This window comes from Trichomycterus rosablanca, chromosome 7 (genome assembly GCF_030014385.1).
Source record: "Trichomycterus rosablanca isolate fTriRos1 chromosome 7, fTriRos1.hap1, whole genome shotgun sequence".
Taxonomy (NCBI): domain Eukaryota; kingdom Metazoa; phylum Chordata; class Actinopteri; order Siluriformes; family Trichomycteridae; genus Trichomycterus; species Trichomycterus rosablanca.
In genome coordinates, this window is record NC_085994.1 from 14,852,660 (window position 1) to 14,866,507 (window position 13,848).

Sequence of the window (13,848 nt, forward strand, 5' to 3'; positions counted from 1 at the left end):
TTTAATGTTGTGCCAGGCTTTTAAATTTCAACATTACTGAGGCCACTGTGGTGCTGGCAACACTGAAAGCTTTTTGTTTTATATCCTTACCCTGATGTATCCCACAATTTTAAATTATGGAGATCCATACACAGTTCCTTGGACTTCATGGCTTGGTTTTTGTTCTCCACTTACCATATAGAAACAGTAATATAGAAATTACTGATTGTAGTCCATCTATTTCTCTACTTAACTTTTTAGCCTGCTTTCACCCTGTTCCTCAATGGTCAGGACCACCACAGAGCAGGTATTATTTAGGTGGTGGATGATTCTCAGCACTGCAGTGACAATGACATGGTGGTGGTGTGTTGTGCTGGTATGAGTGGATCAGTGATCAGTGGTATGAGTGATGGAGTTTTTAAATACCGTGTCCACTCACTGTCCACTCTATTAGACACCCTGTCGATGTAAAGTCAGAGACAATCGCTCATCTATTGCTGCTGTTTGAGTTGGTCATCTGCTAGACCTTCATCAGTGGTCACAGGACGCTGCCCACAGGGCACTGTTGGCTGGATGTTTTTGGTTGGTGGACTATTCTTAGTCCAGCAGTGACAGTGAGGTGTTAAAAACTCCATCAGCATTGCTGTGTCTTATCCACTAATACCAGCACAACACACACTAACACACCACCACCATGTCAGTGTCACTGCAGTGCTGAGAATGACCCACCACCCAAAAAACACCTACTCTGTAGTGGTCCTGAGAGAGTCCTGACCATTGAAGAACAGCATGAAAGGGGACTAACAAAGCATGCAGAGAAACAGATGGACTACAGTCAGTAATTGTAGAACTACAAAGTGCTTCTATATGGTAAGTGTAGAAACAAGAAGGTGGTTTTAATGTTATGGCTGATCGGTGTATAGTTCACGTGAAAAAGAAAATTAACAAAAGAAAATTAACAACAGTTTTCCGAAGGTAAACAAATATAAATATCAAATAATTTAATTTGAATTAAATTAGAAAATAATATAAATGGTATCCTCCTAGCCTCTAGATGCACAAACCAGTGCATTGTAGTGCCGGTCCCAAGCTCGGATAAAATAGGGAGGGTTGTGTCAGGAAGGGCATCCGGCGTAAAAATTGTGCCAAATCGATGCGCGGATCATGATCCGCCGAGAGCCGACCCCGCAACCGAACGGGACAAAGGCCAAGGAAAAGAAGAAGAAGAAAAATAAATGGTATCCTATCATTAATAGAGATTAGTTGTATCATTAATAGAGGGCAGTTGTAGCCTAGTGGTTAAGGTACTGGACTAGTAATCGAAAGGTTGCTGGTTCAAGCCTCGTCACTGCCAGGTTACCACTGTTGGGCCCTTGAGCAAGACCCTTAACCCTCAATTGCTTAGACTATATACTGTCACAGTACTGTAAGTCACTTTGGATAAAAGCGTCTACTAAATGCTGAAAATGTTAATGTAGAGACTATTCAAATAATGAATAGCTGTAGACCATGTAGACAGTGTTGATCTTAGTAAATCTCAGATTAATATTTATTTATTAATTAGGATTTTAACGTCATGTTTTACACATTCATGACAGAAACGGTAGTTATTCATTACACAAAATTCATCAGTTCACAAGTTTAATGTCAAACACAGTCTTGGACAATTTTGTATCTCCAATTCTCCTCACTTGCATGTCTTTGGACTGTGGGAGGAAACCGGAGCTTCCGGAGGATACCCACACAGGCACGGGGAGAACATGCAGACTCCACACAGAAAGGACCGGGACCACTCCACCTGGGGATCGAACACAGGACCTTCTTGCTGTGAGGCGACAGTGCTACCCACCGTGCCGCCCCCACAGGTTAATAATGCACACTTTGGAGCTAATTATTAAAATATCAAGAGACAGAACATTTCATTAAAATAATTAACACGGTTCATCAAGAACAGCCAAGTAAAACATTAAATATTGATTCTCCAACTGTTGTGATAACTCTGTACTCAGTATGGGGTGGCATGGAAGAAAAACTTTTAGAATTAATCGAAACTGTAAAAGAGCCTTGTGCTGTGCCTGTGGTGACACATAGATGGCCTTCAGTAGGATAAAGTTGAGAATCCTTGACCTATTTGAATTTTTAATAATATGATAAATCTCGTCTGCTCCTGGTTCACATACTCACAAATCCTTTAGATCCCTCCGTTTACAATGATGTCATTGAGTTACAGCCGGAGAGGAGGCGTGGCTTTGATGCTTTTAAAAGGAGGCGCTGCATTCTAAACCAATAGGAATCGAGCGTGAGCGGCTCGAGGCGCGTCCGCTTGATTTGTGGGCAGGATCGGATCTTTAGCACTCAGATGGTTTGGAGCTGGGCTTACAGTAATACACTGCGCCAAAAGAGCAGCCTCGCAAAACGGAGGAAAAACAGCCAACTCCGACCTGAGAAGCGACTTTTTAAAGAGGTAAGGCGAACGTTAATGGTATATTTGCTCGAGGCTTGTTGTTTATTCGAATTTTTTGTACATTTCGACGTGGAATTTCCAGAGCTCGGACTTTACAGAGGAAAAGTAGGTGGTGGCTCTGGCGTTGTGCGTCTTGTTTGGATAGCAACTTGGTAGCTCAGCTCTTCCCCGACCTGCGTGGCTCTGATATTAGGTAACATATTGGGTTTGTAAATAACGCTGATTAAATGTCGCCAGAAGTTGTTACTTTTTAAACCCAACAACCACCTGTTTTCACAAGGCAGCTGTACACTCATTTCTGGATTAACCAGACGGAGAAAACAGGGAGAGGTTTCCTTCCTAACGCGCCCCATTCCTGTTTGTCTTTGAGACAACTTTATTACCACGCCACAATTTCTAAGCTACTAGAACGGTTTTTGTGACATAACCGTTTAGGTTTGTTAATTTTATTGACATTGGTCGCAATAATGTAGTGGTATAATAATAGTGGTAGCAGCTTACACTGTACTCAAACAGCTTAAACTAAAGTAACATCTCTTTAAAATGTCAAATATTTTAACATCTAAAGCTAACTGAAATTTCGCGCATGCGCCCTTATGTCTATCGCAATCTAGTATAACAAATTAAATCAGATTAGCTGTGTATGTAGTAGATCCCAACGCAGGATCGCATTAGTACAATTCAGAACTGAATTTATTTATCTGTAAGCTTGCTGGACAGGAACGATACGATGTTTGTTGTTGAAGTTTACTGTGACCTCCAGAACCGGTTCTTGTTGGAATGCAACAGGGTGTTTTTTTATTCTTTCCGCTAAGGGTGGCGTGGTCTGAATTCCTGTGTAGAAAATCACAGCAATTAAACGAGAAAGTTAACATAGAGACATTAGACAACAGATCTGATCACACTTGTACCTGGATCAATTAGGAGGTTACGTTTTATTGCAGGTTTTATACTGTATATAACTATGTGACGAATATTACATCTTGAGAGGGTATTCTTCTTGCAGGACGTGATCAGAACCACAATTAGTAATTTTCAACCAATGAAATGAATGTTTACTTACATTTGACAGGCCAATCATTTGGGTAAAGAGTTTTAAAGTTGCTTGCCTTATGTTTGCCTTGGGAATGTGAAGTCACGCCCTGGCTGGCCAACATCAGTCCAGTATCACTGTTTTCTAACCACCATATGGTATCTAATAATGCTAATAATAATAATCAATTTCTTAATTGTGACTTCTATTTTGATTTGTAGCCTAGTGGTTAAGGTACTGGATTAGTAATCAAAACGTCGCTGGTTCGAACCCCATCACTGCCAGGTTGTCGCTGTTGGGCCCTTGAGAAAGGCCCTTAACGCTCAATTGCTTTGACAATATACTGTCACAGTACTGTACGTCGCTTTGGATAAAAGCGTCTTCTAAATGCCTTAAATGTAAATGAAAGTCTCTCTACATTCATAAGTATGACTAATGTTAGTTGTTTGTTTATTAGGATTCATGTTATTACATTCATGACCGGAACGGTAGTTACTCATTACACAAGGTTATGTCGAACACAGTCATGGACAATTTAGTGTCTCCAGTTCACCTCATTTGCATGTCTTTGGACTGTGGGAGGAAACCAGAGCACCCACAGGAAACCCACGCAGACAAATGGAGAATGTTAGTTGTAAAAGAACAGTCAGTGGGTTGGGGTTTTGTTTATTTCTATATTTGTTTTTCTTGTATGTGCATAAAATGTAACTAGCATACAAAACTTAGCTTTGTAATTAATTAGGTTATAAGAAAATTATATTAAAATATCAAGTGATTATTAACATGTGCACTATTACACCCTTGCAGCTCATTCAAAATGCAGCTGCCCGTCTGGTTTTTAACCAGCCCAAACACTGCCACATCACCCCACTGCTGCGTTCTCTTCACTGGCTTCCTGTAGCTGCACGCTCAGTTTAAAACACTGACGCTCGCCTACAAAGCCAAAAATGGACCAGCCCCAAGCTACCTTCGTGGTCTAATCAAACCCCGCTCTGTACCACGCAACCTCCAAGCCACCAGTCTCGCTCGACTTGAGCCTCCATCCAGGATTAAAGGAAGACAAGCATCAAGGCTCTTCTCTGTTCTAGCGCCCAAGTGGTGGAATGAACTTCCTCTGTCTGTCCGAACATCTGAGTCTCTTGCTGTCTTTAAAAAACGATTAAAAACCCGCCTTTTTATGAAGCACTTAAGCTGACTTGTTCTTATTTACTAACATCTTGGTCCATCCTTTTCCATTTCCAAAAAAAAAAAAAAAAACTTTGGTTCTAACAGGTTTTAGCAGATTTGTGTTCTTTGACTGTTGTTTACCTAAACTTGAGAAATTAAATGTTCACTTTGGAAGCACTTCTGTAAGTCGCTCTGGATAAGAGCGTCTGCTAAATGCTAAAAATGTTAATGTAAAATGTAAATGTGCCATGACCCACCGCTCCAAGGCTCAATTGACAACTAAAACCCATCTAGCACATGTTTATTATTACTAGAGATGGACCGATCGATCGGCTATGAATCGGTATCGGCCGATTTTTAATCAAAATATGCTATCGGCGATCGGTCGGTATTTCCTAAATGTAGCCGATCCGATCGTGTGATATATAAAAGATCACGTTAAGTTAACAGCTCAGTGGATTGATCCAGACTTTGAACTACGAAGCACCGACCATCACATCAAAATTCGTCAACAATCGTACAGAAACCATGGTGAAAGCTCTTCACGACCTAAAATAACATCATTAACGTTGTGCATCATACATACGATGCAATTTTGCTGATTGTAATATTTACTTTAAAAAGATAATTCAACCCGGTCACATTTGAGTCGATTCTATGAGCACGTTATATAAACTCCTGGTTCACTTTGGTAAATCGTAAGCGGTTCTTACTTGTGATGTAGATGAGAACAGAAAACGTTACAGAGCCAATCAGAGGCAAAAGTTTATTCATTACCAAATTCGTTAGTTCAGGATCATCTGCTGGTTCAGCAGGATCATCAGAAAACTTTTAGACGGAACGAGTCTGACTCGGTTACAGATCTGTGGTAATAGCGGTTTAATGAAGCTTTTTAATTAAGCGTTTTAATGTAAGAGAGTCACACAAAATGTTCTGTAGTAGCTGATGTTTACTTAAAACCACGACATTTAATTAATAACAGTAAACACGGAGAGATAACTGAGAAGAGAAACTTACGCTTTGCACAAAACGAATCGACTCATGAATCAATGAATCACTTACAGCAATACTGAGAACAAAGCGTCCGTCTCTCTTAAAGGCACACACACGCGCACTGCTCCCGTTTATCTTCACTGTGGGGCATTTAAGTTTATTTACTTTATTTACCCCCCCACCGATCGGAATCGGCTATCGGCCGATATCCCTGAAAGGAGATCGGAGATCGGAATCGGTGCCAAAAAACCTGATCGGTCCATCTCTAATTATTACTACTTAAAAAATTTTCACTTCTAAATATATGTGAATATTAAATGAGTGTATCATTTTGTAGATTCATTATGTGGAATTGATTATAAAAATGTAGACTTACCTAGAGGTACCCAGAAGCACCGCCATATTTTATGGCAGGGATGGTATTAGCCAGGTGATATGTGGTATCATTTTTCAGCCAGACATAGTGCTTGCTATTCGTGCTTGAAATTTTCATCTCATCAGTCACATAATCTTTTTCCTCATGTCTCATGAGTCTTTTTCATGGGTCATGGGTTTTTTACCTATTAGTGGCTTCCATTGTGCCACAAGATGATGTCATAATTTTGTACTGCCTCAGTCAGTGCAAACATGCCTCTTGAGCTTATAACCACTGAAATTTATAAAGACTTTTTTTTTTTTTTTTTGTCATTAAAATACCTTTGTCAGTTGTGCTATGTTCCAGGTTGTCTGTTTTTTTTTTTAAATACACAGATGCTCTAGTGCACTTGGTGGTAACTAGAAGTTAGTGATACAACAGACAACTTAAAACCATATTACATAACAGTTTCACTTTGTATACAGTGTAAACATTTAACCATAATCATGAGTTAATGGTATCTGTTTTGTTTTAAGCCAACATGGTGAAACAAAACAAATGTCACTCAAACCTCTGAACTACACCTTGAACTATTACAATTATCAAAAAAAAAATAATTAACTTGATGAAAGTGGGCAAATCCCCCCATATGCTGTAATCAGACTTGACATGTTTTCTGGTTGATTCATTGAGATGTTTTGTAACGTGTATAAGGTTGATTGACTTGACCCAGAACATCCTTCTAAATGTAGTACACAAGAGTTGGCTCTAAACATGGGGCTGTCTGTATTAGATGAGTGTTGTTAGAAGCCAGTACTTGATATGCAGATCAACACAAGTCACTACATATTTTTAGAAGCATTGCAAGTATTAAATGCTTAAATTAATATAAATAATGTCACAATTAAAACAATTACCATTAAATATTCTAATCTTTACATGTGATGCATTGGTGTCTTATTTAGGGTTTTTTGCTGCATTGAGCCCAGTGGTTACAGGAAACTGGACCTGCCACAACCCTAACCAGGCTAAAATTGTTTCTGCCATGTCCCAATATTATACTGGTCCATTAAACAGGAGGTATGTGTAACTCCTATGTTTTAAAAACCTGCTCAAAATGTTCTCTCTCACAATAGCTAATTTTAGTAATTGCTACCAAAGCACCTTAAATATGTACAAACTAAAATATGTGTAAGTGACCTGGCACTGCATGAATGCATTTTTTTCTTCTTTTATGTTGGACAGATTTGTGCCAAGGCTGGCATATTGCAGGGCTCTACTGCAGCCATTGAGTGAGCGACTATACATAAATACAAGAACACAAGTAATGGCGTTTTTGAAGGTTCCAGCTGTGCTTTGTTAATGAGTTTTGTTTCATTGTAATGGTGTACATTATATATACACCAGTGATAATCAAACTCTGGCTCTAAATTGGTCTATGATCCCATTTACATCTGTATTTTATTTATATGGCATGTGCTAATTTTTATTTAGTTAATTATTTATTTTTGACTAAACATGGTATGTTTCTGTTTAAGTGTTATTTTTTCTTAATCATTATGGTTAATAAAAAAGAGATCAGCACATAATGTGTCCATGTATGCACTCAGTGATGGTTTAGGAGCAGGGTGTTTGCGTTTCATATGAAAACAATTACTTGACTAGCAGGATTTAATCGTATATTACTCTTCTGAGACACTTGACAAACATGGACTCAGGATGAGACAGACCACAAGATTAATAACACTTAGATCTTATGCTGTAGGACTTGTGCGGTCGAGAGATTAGCACATGGTTGTTGGAGGGCATTGTGGCTCAGTTCCAGTGCTGCAGATTTTGTCTTTATTATGCCCTACATACCATCAATCTTAACAGTGGTTGCACGATTATGTATCTATGTATCTATTTGGGCATTTAGTACATCCCGAAATCTTATGATGATTAATATATTAATATATTGTCCCATATGCTGAGTTTTGGCAGGTCTGGCTAGTCTTTCACATGCAAAGAGGCTGAGAAAAAAATCTGTGCCAGTTGCTCAGAGACAGCAGTCATGTTTTGGCCTGGTTCTTTTTCGGAAATATGAATGCAAGCTTGTTCTTTCCCAGTTGATTAGACTTAGTCTCGCAAATATGAGCAGTTTTCTCTTTAAAGAATAGTGTCTTTGTCTAATTTCATTTAATGCTGTTTAAAAGTTGCATGGAAGTTTGTGTGCCTTTAAAAAGGAAGTTTGTTTAGCAATTTTAGTTTGATAAAGTAGTGGAAGTGATTATAATAGTTCTTTATTTTTTGTATCAAGAATTCAGCCATTGTTCTCATCTCTTGTCTAGATGCTTTAGTTCATTACTTCCCTGATTGCAAGTCTGTTGTATAAATAAGGGGGTTGAGGGTTTTGGGTGGGAGGTAATACTAGGCTTGCTGTCCTTTTTCTGTTTTTCATTTCTCTAAGGACATAAATGCTCTAAAGTAGGTCGAATACTGCTACAGAAATTTTTAATGTCTTTGCTTGTATTTTGGGAATGGTGGAATTTATGGATTTCATTGTGTTGCTATGGCATCAAGCTGCTTATTGGACTATCATCTGTGTATTTTAGGCTCTGCTAAATCTGGGCAGAGGAGGTGGTGATCTTATTCTGCCATCCTTACTTTCACTTGTGAAGGCTTTGGGAAAAGTGGTGTTGAGACCAGGTACTGGTCTTGGTGTGCAAATTGTTTGGGTCTGGGACTTAGTTTGTAAACCTTGTCCTGGATCCTAAATGTGGAAAAAAAGCTAATTATTACAAGTCTGAGCCTAACTGTTATTTCTGTTTAAATTATCTTGCAACACAGTATGCTGGATGGATCCATAAAAAGTATGCGTTTCTTTTAACCAATAATCAATCATCATAAGTAAACGAGCGTATAGCTTCCCATTAAAATATTGAGTTTAATAAGTCTTTTTTATTTGTTTTTTATTGTTAAAGCAACCGCATGGCATCGCAAACATGGCAGGAATGTTTAACAGTAATGCAGTTTTTATAAGATAAGCAGAGTTTTACCCTTTGTAGATCTACAATTACTGACTGCAGTCCATCTGTTTCTCTGCATGCTTTTTAGCCCGCTTTCATGCTGTTCTTTAATGGTCAGGACCACCACAGAGCAGGTATTATTTAGGTGATGGATGATTCTCAGCACTGCAGTGCCAATGACATGGTGGTGGTGTGTTGGTGTGTGTTGTGCTGTTGGTGTGCGTTGGTCTATTAGACACTCATACCTAGTTGGTCCACCTTGTAGATATAAAGTCAGAGACGATCGCTCATCTATTGCTGCTGTTTGAGTTGGTCATCTTCTAGACCTTCATCAGTGGTCACAGGACGCTGCCCACGGGGCGCTGTTGGCTGGATATTTTTGGTTGGTGGACTATTCTCAGTCCAGCAGTGACAGTGAGGTGTTTAAAAACTCATACCAGCACACCACACACTAACACACCACCACCATGTCAGTGTCACTGCAGTGCTGAGAATGATCCACCACCTAAATAATACCTACTCTGTAGTGGTCCTGTGGGGGTCCTGACCATTGAAGAAGAGCATGAAAGGGGGCTAACAAAGCATGCAGAGAAACAGATGGACTACAGTCAGTAATTGTAGAACTACAAAGTGCTTCTATATGATAAGTGAAGCTGATAAAATGGACAGTAAGTGTAGAAACACGGAGGTGGCTTTAATGTTATGACTGATCGGTGTATAATGCTACTAGAGTTCATGATGGAACAGGAAAAAGCTTTTTTTCAAAGGCTAAAGCTAAAACAGTTAATTGTATACACCTTTGATATTGACAATCATTATAAGAGGCGTGGCATGGTGGCTCAGTGGGTAGCACTGTCACCTTAAAGCAAGAAGGGCCTGGGTTTGATTCCCGGGTGGAGTGGTCTGGGTCCTTTCTGTGTGGAATTTGCATGTTCTGCTCGTGTCAGTGTGGGTTTCCTCCAACAGTCCAAAGTCATATAGGTGAATAGGAGATACAGAATTGCCTGTGACTGTGTTAGACATTGAACTTGAACTGATGAATCATGTGTAACCTGTAACTACCGGTCTTGTCATACATGTAACCAAAGTGTAAAACATGACATTAAAATCCAATTAAATACATAAACTAACCATTATGAAAGCTATCCACACTTGGCCATGTAGTCTACATGGGTAAAAATGTGCAAATTACGTAGTGCATGACAGAACCATTAGCAGTGCACTATCTAGACATATAATTTGGCACAATAGTGAGCGATTTGCAACACAGTTGCCTAGAATGCTGTTGTAACTTGTGTTCAGCGATCAGGATTAGATTGACTTCCACTAATTAGACTGAGTTTGTACCCTCCATTAATAGTCTTTGTTCCCATTGAAATCTTAAAATTATGGGTCCTTAAGTATAACAGGCTCCTGACAAACTCGGTTCCATTAATGTCCTTAACAGTCGTTCATATTAGACAAATGTTGAACTAACATTGTATTTTGTGAACAGCAGCACTGTTAGTGGGTAGCACTGTCGCCTCACAGCAAGAAGGTCCTGGGTTCGATCCCCAGGTGGGGTGGTTCGGCTCCTTTCTGTGTGCAGTTTGCATGTTCTCCCCATGTCTGTGTGGGTTTCCTCCGGGAGCTCCGGTTTCCTCCCACAGTCCAAAGACATGCAAGTGAGGGGAATTGGATATACTAAATTGTCCATGACTGTATTTGTCATGGACAAATACATATGTATGTATATGTGACCTTGTAAACTGATGAATCTTGTATAATGAGTAACGTTCCTGTCATGAATGTAACCAAAGTGTAAAACATGACGTTAAAATCCCAATAAACAACAAACAAACCTAGGGATGCCCTATTCCCATTTACTTGCAAACCCCATTTGCGAAAAACAAAGTCGGGACATGTGTAAAATGAAAAAAGAATCTGTGACTTTCTTAAATCTTTATATAACTGACAAAAGCAGAAAGAAATGAGTTCCAATGTTTTTACTCCTGTGTTCCATCAGTTTTTTTTTATTTTTTATTAATGAGTCTTTTTAATATCTTGGAAACTGAGAACACTGAATTTTCAACCTGCATGTTTGGGGGGGGGGGGAAAGAATGAGATTGATTGAACTATGTTGCATTGTTTAACATCAAGCACTTTCCCAGCATAAAAACACAAGCTGGAATGTTAAAATTACATTGCTAGCAGTAATTATATGTTCTTTTTCCTAAATAAACTTTTTCCTAAATTATTTTAAATTGTGTAGTCTGAGGGAGGGGAAATAAATGTACTTTTTAAAAAATATTTTCTTTTGTCTGAAACATAATTCTGTAGTCTGAGAGTGTTTGCAGTTTGTACAGGCAAAATGATACAAATGTTTGCCTTCAGTGCAATTGCAGTTAGAAGCTGTTTGCTCGTGTTTTTGCACACTGGCACAGTTCTTTAAAACGATGTATACAGATATAATAGCACCTCTGTGCTAAAAAGGGTGGTGGCTTATTTGGAACTAAGTTTTTCCCACAAAAACAAACAGCAAGAGGAATGACTAACCAAATATGTACTCTTTCTTCAAGTGGACTTTTCTGTAACTTGCTTTTTATGGCACTTTTTAAAATTAATTTAATATATATGATAAAATTTTGCCATTTTTATTTTTGTATTCTTTAAGTATTACTTTAATTATTCTTTCATCATAAATAAGGACAGCAATAATAGTGGGCTAGCGTACTTTACCACTGCACCACCGATACACTTTACTACTGTTTTAAGTGAATATGGTGGGTTGTATTTACAAAGTGTTGCATGAATTGTTTAACTCCACAGTTAACATGAAATTAATACAATTAATTCAATTTGCTTTCATAGAATGTAGGTAGCTGAGTGTATGTTTCATTAACAGATTTTTTGCTTAACATTTACATTTTCAGCATTTAGCAGATGCCTTTATCCAAAGCGACTTACATTACTCTATACAGTCTGAGCAATTGAGCAGCAACCTGGCAGTGGTGAGGCTTGAACCAGCAACCTTTTGATTACTAGTCCAGTACCCTAACCACTAGGCTACGGCGTGCCCTTTATTATTAGGGATGTAATGATACACTACCCACAGTGCGATACGATTCACGATACTGGGTTCACGATACGATTTTTTTTCCCCGATTTCTTTTTTTTTTTTTCTCTCTCTTTTTTTCTTTTTTTTTTTTTAAACAAAATGAAATTAAAGACAAATTATGACAAAGTTTCCTTTTATTATTTCTCTTAAATACTGTATTTGTGCTTCTGTTTTATTCATCTAAATAATAAATATTATTCATCTAAATAATAAATTTCTGAGGTTGGTACAAACTATGCCAAATAATGCTTATTGTGTAAAAAAAACTGAAATGCGATTTTAAAACAAATCCAACATTGTGTAAATAAATGAATAATACAAATAAAGAAAGTATCCTCACATGAATAAATTTGACTGGAAAATCCCCTACATTCTTTGTCATACACCCAAAATAAATGGCAACAAGAATATGACACACAACTAAACAAATTACACGAGAAATGCCTCAAATTAAACACACTGCACAAAACAAATTAAAGAAAACCTGCAGATGTACACCAGATGTTGCATCAGCAATACCCAACTGACCCGCTCACATCTGGTAATCGAAGAATCCTCTATTCTGCGAATCTTGCCAAGTATCTACCACCAAAGAACATACACTAACCGAATGCCCCAAATACCAAAGGAAAGACAATGACACTATCCAGAACAATGAAAGACGTTTTCATCCTAGAAAAGACAGATAAACAAGTTCCTCAAAAACAGAAATCTGAAAGCACATATGTAAGAGTTAGATCAATGATCAAATACACTACCCTATCTTGCCATAAAGAGACCGTAAGATTAAGAGAAATACATTGTAAAATTTCATTGCATTGGTATTTCATATTGAAATATCTTCAATGTTTTAATAAGCACCCAAAAAGAATTTCTGTTTAAACAGTAACTTAAAAATATCTGTACACACACACACACACACACACACACACACACACACACACACTGTATTATCCATTTATGTGTTAATGTAGATTAAAAGCACAACTGTTTGTTGACGGTATGGAGTCTGACTGCATGTTAACAAAATGATGTGTATATTTAGCGTGATGCTATAAAGGTTAAACTTGTCATTTTACAATAACCACACTAATAATACCTAGCTACCTTTAACGTCCTGCATCTTTATTAATCCCGATTAGCACGTTCAGTTTGTGCTTGTAATAAACTGTTTGCTACTGACTTTGTTTAAACCAACATTCTGATGCTGAGCTGGTTCTTCTCACTGTGTTTACCTTATTGTTCTATATCCGCCACTGTTGATATGAAACTCGGTGATGTTATGTTGTAATGGGGTTTATATGTATAAATAAAACATTCAGAATGTAGATTTCATACAGTAGCAGGTGACGCTACTGTCTTAAAAAGACACTTCTCTTAAAAAAGACACATGCACTCTGAGTGAGGCCCAGCTCAGAGACCCGAGCTCTTGATTTGACCTGATGAGTGTGAAAGTATAGATCTGTCTACACAAGTGTAGGCTGTTAAATCAATTTAAATGAGTTTTTCTTAACCAACAGCGTTAATCGAACAGTTACTTTGTTGGATATCACTCACCCAACTATTCATTGAAATCCCTAATTGAGAATCTTGACTAGTTTAGACTAATTCCTGCAGATTCCAGATCCCCCATTGCAGTAAGAATTGAAGGGTTTGGCTGGAGTGGTTTTTATTTGTTAGTTTATCCAGTAAATACTGTTCAGGATAAAATTCATCGTCAGAGACCTTGGGTAAATGGTGTATTAAATTCAA

At 38.0% G+C, this 13,848-nt stretch overlaps 1 protein-coding gene across 1 annotated transcript in view; it reads left to right on the forward strand.

The window, feature by feature from the left end:
* Positions 1-2,318: 2,318 nt before the first annotated feature.
* The window catches only part of rhocb (ras homolog family member Cb), a 36,265-nt gene continuing 24,735 nt past the window's right edge, over positions 2,319-13,848 (forward strand). The window contains exon 1 of the mRNA XM_062999040.1: positions 2,319-2,443. The gene's annotated coding sequence lies outside the window, so the exon portion shown is untranslated. The remainder of the gene's footprint in view (positions 2,444-13,848) is intronic.